Below are 6026 nucleotides of genomic sequence, written 5' to 3'. Positions count from 1 at the left end.
AAGGGAGAAATTTCCTGCCTGTGTGGTAACGGGGTTGTTGGAGCTCGTTAGACGACTGTGTGGAGTCGAAAAGAAATCTCGAAGCAATATAAAGTGAGATAAGTTGGACTTTAATAATATGTCTATATTTTCAGATATTTTTGATTCTGATGATGATGTTTTTCTCATGTGGGCATTTGGCATTAGCATGAGTAGTATGTTCGAGTCAGAAGAAATTTCAGAAAAACAATGTGGTTCTATTGATGACCACGAGAATTAAGAGGCACAGGGTATTGTGCAAGATCGTGAGATTGAAGACACATGAGCTGATCTTCAAGAAGTGTATAAAGAGGAATAAAGTGTTGAAGATCATTTGGACAAGCCACATGAAGCTGATTGCAAAGACGTGGTAGAAGAATACAAAGCTAGAGAGAACTTAAATTGTGATGATCTCATCAATATTTCTGTGTGTGCAAACGTTACATCAATGAATGATGAAGACATCATAGCTGACGTTCAGATGGTTGACACTGGAAATAGTGAGAGGGAAAATTCTCCTATCCAGCCTGTCATAATATTGAGGAGGGCGAGAATAAGAATTCAAGCTTTCCATCACTGGGGAAGAAATGAGGTGAAGATACATCACTACCTCATGGCAAGGAAAGTGAAGATGAAGCCTCAACTCAAGATGAACAAGTATGGATTCTCAAGCAAGAAGACTAAAATGAAAACTTTGTTACCAAGTTTTTTTTAATGTTTTAATTGTAAGCCTAGCTGAGACTAGACAAGAAGGCATATGCTATTGTTCAGTACCCTTTCTCCATTAAGGGGGAGTGTTGGAAGTAATGGAGAAAGCTAAACTTAGATTATTGTTATGATGATGATAGGTTTGAGACTCTAATATTAGACCTCATATCCTAATATCTAGGGAGTGGTTGAAACCATTCTGTTAGTGTGAAAGCCTATATATTTGAGGCTCATCTAACTCAATGGGATGAGTGGGCTTGTATGGGTGTTTTTACACTCTCCAGTTATCTCACCTAGAGAACCATTTAGTTAAAATATTAAGTTTTTATCATGGGCGATGGGCAACTGTTAGTTTCAACACAGCTGGAGTTAGCATGTGATTTAATAACACATTTTATTTAATTAATTGGCAGTTGTATGTGTTATAGACATATTTGGGCACTGCAACCCCAATCACATATGTCGATAAACCAAGGGCTCTCAAACCCCTAAAAGTGTTGTTTCATACCCTAACGAATCAAGGTCAACTGATTACATCATTTTCCAGAAGTTCTCCCTAAAAAATTGCTCAGAACTAGTCAAAACTGGACCATACAGACTGCTCCATACTGAGGGTGTGATTCATCTCACTTGCAGCACACAAAGGGTGCGATGCATACTGAAAAGCCCTTCTGTAGGGTGCGATGAGCGAGAGTAGAAAAATGGCAGGGGCAGTTTGCTAGGTGGAAACTCAGAGAATCTTCTAGAAACTGCTCATATGACACTTGCCTCTCCCAATTCGCCCAGGGATGAGTAAGAGATCATGAAATCTCCAAGTGGAAACAAGAACTATTAGTGGAATGACACTAATCAAAATCCCAAAAGCTGACTCACCCACCTGCAAATACCTATATATGGATCCCTCATCCTAGAGATCCAGAGGCTAGACTTTTGTAATTTGTAAGGAAGTGTTGTTGGTTTCTCTTTGAGACATTGTATTGTTGGGTGATCTAGCTTTTCATGAGGTGAAGAGGGCTTTCATGCTGGGAGGATGGTGCTGGTTCAGACAACTGGGTTGTAATCCTCTCTTCTACTACTTCTATCAATAAAGATATTTGAGTTTTCCTCCATATACTTGTATATTTTTGAATCTTGTATTTGTGTATGTATTTGTATGGTTAATGTACATCTGATTCTACATTGTTTATGGTTATAGATCTCTATGCTTTGATGGTATTTTGTTGCTTTGACTCTACAAGTGTTCTTTGAAGCGGGACAAGTGAGGAAGGAGTGGTGAGGCTCTATCAAAGGAGAGAGGAAACAAGCAAGGAGCCAAGCGAAAGACTGAGGTTGGTACTCTCTGCTTCTCTCTCATATATCTCTCATAAAGGAAAAAACAAGTTACTTTAAATTGTTTGTTTCTAAGATAGCTACTCGTCTTAGTGGGACTAGCAGCTCTGAATGGACACTAGTTTTCCTGATAACAAAATGGCGACTTCGCTGGGGATCAAATAGTTTGATTGTTAGTTACTATTGTTTGCTTTATAAACTACAGATGGAGCCTGAAGTTAAGCCAACTAGCCTTCGAACTGTTTTTACTATGCAACTACAAAGTAGATCAACGCTGCTTCAGTCAATCTCCAGGTTAGTTTATGAACTGAACATCTGACTTGCAAACATCCTAAGTGCCCTGGTGGTAGCTCAAATAACCTCATTAGATCAGCCCCTATACTTCATGTTTACTATCTATCATAAGCTCAGCCTAAATCCCTGAACTTAGCTGCAAACTGTGAGTGAAAACCAAGCTCAGTCTTGTCCCTGGACCATCAGACTATGTCTCATTGGAAATCTGGATGCATCGCACCTCTCGTGTGTTGCAGGTGGGATGCATCCCTGTTTTCCTTAAGGAAAGGTGTGATGATTGAATGACACTGTTTCTGCCTCCAGATTTTGGTTTTTTCTTCATTATTTTCAGCTCTATTCAGTAGTTTTACTGTCTATGACCAGTATATCACTGTTGAAACCTTTTTCCTTCGCATCATTCAGCCTCCATTGATAAGGAATTGTGAATGTTTTTTTATGTATTTTTCATCATTTACAGTTCTCCTTTGCAAACAGTAGCTTAATCAAATTGTCATCTCTTGATTTGAAAGTGTCACAACTGTCGTTTTCAGTCAAGAAAAAGAGTGTCGTAAAGTCTTCCTCTTTTAGATAGTTGATTACACTTTTCCCATTATATTTGATTTGAATTATCAATTCTTTGAAGTATCGAAAACAATTTTCAATTCGAAATCGCAAAGTGTCGTCTTAGTCTTCCTTTCGTTTTGAAAAGAGAAAATTGTTAGTATTTTCGCTTTGAAAGAAAATAGTTCAGATCTATACTTAGTTTTCTTTTTGTCATTCTCACATTAAGGGAACTGAAAAACAAATACATGCATGTGCATTTGTATTTAGATTGTATGCAGAAATTGATTGAGGACAGTGCATCTTAGTGTGTGCTCTCTGCTCTATGTTGAAAGAATTTTACTTCTCTTTCCTTAGTAGCTAGGATTTTCATTGCTAAAAGAAAGTAAACGATTGTTTATCATTTTAGATTGCATATTTAGGAATTGTATATCTACATCACGCGGTGAACCTTAAAGGAAAACTTCTTAAGAAATATCAACTGTAAAATAAACCTCAATGAACATAAAAACGCTTTGGAACCTAACACACAACATCTAGAAGTTTAGGCTAGAGACGTATTCTGGTGTCGTAAAGCCTGGTAACTATCATTTTCATTGTAGCTTGGGTGATTCCTCCTCTTTGATATGACAAGTGCCAGTACAGACTTGTGCTCCCACATACCTTCGATTATATATTGGGAGACCACAATAGGCTGATATCCTTTATACTTAGGAAATCGTGTCTGTCACGCTATTGATCGCAATGCACTGAACACAGCATTCAAGAATATTGATTGCCATACGTAAAATGTATTCTACAGTTTTGCGATTGGTTTGGTAATCCCTCTGTCTAGATTTCTAGAGTAGTCACTTTCGTTCCTTTTCAGACTCCTTAAAAGAAAAGGTCCATCTGAGCACTTTTCAATTCAGGCTCATTAAAAATAAAAGGTGACTAGAGTCATCTTTAACTTTTTCTCGACTCTTAAAAATTGAAAAAGCAAGCTGGGTCAAAGCGTCATAAAATTCATTTAATTCGAAATAAAATTTTCGCCTTTTTATTTTGAGTTGATCAAGTAATCCACAATCGTGGAAGAAATTCAATCAAAACCTCATCGTTCGCAGAGACTAACGAGACAACCGTCTTTGACTCCGGAAACGAAACCATTCCAAGCCAAGTGATCTCGTTTAACTATGTCAAAGTCTCCTAGTTTATTTGAAACTTGTGTTTCAACATCCCCAGAGACTCTAGTTACTCCAATTATTTCTGGTATCCCTGCCTCTACAGAAGAAGTTTCGCAGTTACAAGAGGACACTAGAACTGATCCTAGTGTAATGGCAAACACTTCTATTCCTGAACCAGCTCCATCTAGGGTTGATTCAGAAGGTGTCACCCCTTCAACATTTGTCGTTGTAGAGTCTATACCTTCTTCGACACCGGAAATATTTTACGGACCTGACAGTCTGCCTCTTCTGCCTGGACTGATTGCTATAGAAGAGATTGTGGAGGATCTTCCATCCAGTACTCCATTTCATTTTGGAACTGGGATCCACCTATATCCTTCTACTACAGAAGTTAGTCACCCTTCATCACAAGTTCCTGTAGAATCGCTAGGAAATCTTTTGGATAGACTTGATATGTCTGAACAACCATCGACATCTAGGACTATGTCATCCAATACAGCAGCAGCAAAACCTCTTGCTGCCACTCCGACAATGTTCGCTGGTGTACCATCTGTCCCAACTAGTTCTCAACCACTAGATGGAGTCCACCCAGGGACTGTTTCGACAGTATGGTCTGTTCCTATTTTTTCATCCGGAACCTTATCTGGAATTTCTTATGTTGAGTCTCAGAAAATTGATCCTTTGCAACAGCATCAATTTGGGCAATCCAGTCTCCAAAGGCCATTTTTCCCCTTGAACACTGGATTGCCGCCATATGGGGGGTACTATGCCTTTTCATTGTTCCCTCTGGGAGAACAACTGTATGAAAGTTCACAACAGAATTCAGGTCAAGCTGGAATCACATCCAGTGGTTGGGTGCTAATACTGCCTCAACAACCAAGAGTTGTATATTCAATGCAACAAAATAAACCTGTGTCGAACATTTCCACTACACCAGCTATTGTGACGGTGTCGCAAGTAAAAGCTCTGCCTATTGTATGTCAACCTCAAGTCTCTCAGGTCGTAATACAACAACCTCTTGTCTCTACGACTCAATCAAAACCGCTGATTAGTGGCTCCTTAACTGAAGCAACTCAGGCTCTAACGGGCACTATAACCCCTCATTTTGGTCAAACATCCAGTATTGGACGACAGCAAATGGTCTCACAGCCATGGCTGGTACAATATCCACAACCGCAATTCCAAAAAGCTTACCGAGGACCTGAGCAACAAAGCTTTGTAGGTAATGGGTAGTCGTACATTCAAAACAGTTACCAACAATAATATTATCATGGTTACGCCCATCAACCTTATCAAAGTTATCAACATCAAATACATTATGCTGGTATGCAAAGACCCATGGCTCAGGCGATCCCATCTTATCTTAGGTGTGCTTCGCCAAACCTGAATCAACAGTTGCCTTTCATAGCAACTTTAGAATTACTAGATCTGAATCGGCTAACAAATGATCCAATTGCTTATGCCCCTTGGTGGCTGGCGATTCCTCATAAACTTCCATCAGATATTCCTAAATTCAATGGGAATTTGGGTGAATATCCATCGAATCATGTGATGACCTTTCATTTTTGGTGTTCGTCCAACACCCTCAATGATGATTCGATTAGGCTTCACCTTTTTCAGCAAATGCTAACTAGTCCGGCAATGAAATGGTACATCAAATTTCCTAGAGCTTCATTCGACAACTTCAGTGCCCTTGCCACCACCTTTTTAAGCCATTTTCAGTTACCCATAAGGTACGAAATAAGAACGGAGCTCCTTACCAATTTTAAACAGACAACAACCACTCACATATCTGATCATATTCATGAGTGGTGACGTTGTCGATGAATGGTAAAGACATATGTTCCTGATCAGCTTCTAGCTGAATGGTTTACTAAGTCATTGTTACCTTCTATTACAGAAGATGTGGCTAAGGGAGGAGTTCTCACTGAAGAGCAAGTCATTGCTCATGTCCAGTATCTAAAATTGATCTAT

The sequence above is a fragment of the Pinus tabuliformis genome, chromosome 2_2 (assembly GCF_031772625.1).
Source record: "Pinus tabuliformis cultivar Carrire ecotype Pingquan chromosome 2_2, CPIR1, whole genome shotgun sequence".
NCBI lineage: Eukaryota > Viridiplantae > Streptophyta > Pinopsida > Pinales > Pinaceae > Pinus > Pinus tabuliformis.
This window is presented reverse-complemented; position numbering follows the sequence as displayed.